Here is a 742-nt window from a genome sequence, read left to right on the forward strand (position 1 = left end):
ATCCTTAGTCCTTCTCAAGTACTTCAGGATGTTCTTGACGGCGATTCAGTGTGACTCACCTGGATCTGACTGATATCTACTCGTAATGCTCAACGCGTAGTGTGACGCCCACATCTCAAATTCCGGTGATTGAGCAACGCCACGTGTAAAAAAAATATAACATTTGGAATACAAGTACGGGATATTTAAAATTTTCTTCCTTACATATACAGCGGAAATATATCACAGTATAATGTAAAAATGTAAGTATAAATATTCATAGGAAAAATATTGTACTATCGTTATATAACAACCGCGAAGTGAGCTTGTACAACATTTTCAAAATTCCTTTTAACATATCATAACATATACCTATCTTACAAAAGTGTATTCTTCAAAATATTATTTCTTATAATAGATACATTCAAAACCTTCTTGGTATATACATATAACATACCAAAACGTCACCGCAAAGCCCTCCTATCCTGGTGCATAGATACTAGTCAAAGCTTCACGTAAACCTACCGTCTCTCCTTATCGTCCTCATTACCTATAAGAAAAAGATAGAATAATAGACATAATAAGACTAGTATGATGTGTGATTGATGATCATAAAGATGATCATAGGTATTGGATACGATCACAGTCATAGGTATTCGTTGGAGAACGGAATACTGGAATGACCCGCATGAGATTGTCACATGGACTAGCATCATGACTTGAATCTCATATGACGGTTCCATGATTGGATCCTAAGACCTGA

This window comes from Tarenaya hassleriana, unplaced genomic scaffold (genome assembly GCF_000463585.1).
Source record: "Tarenaya hassleriana unplaced genomic scaffold, ASM46358v1 Cleome71, whole genome shotgun sequence".
Taxonomy (NCBI): domain Eukaryota; kingdom Viridiplantae; phylum Streptophyta; class Magnoliopsida; order Brassicales; family Cleomaceae; genus Tarenaya; species Tarenaya hassleriana.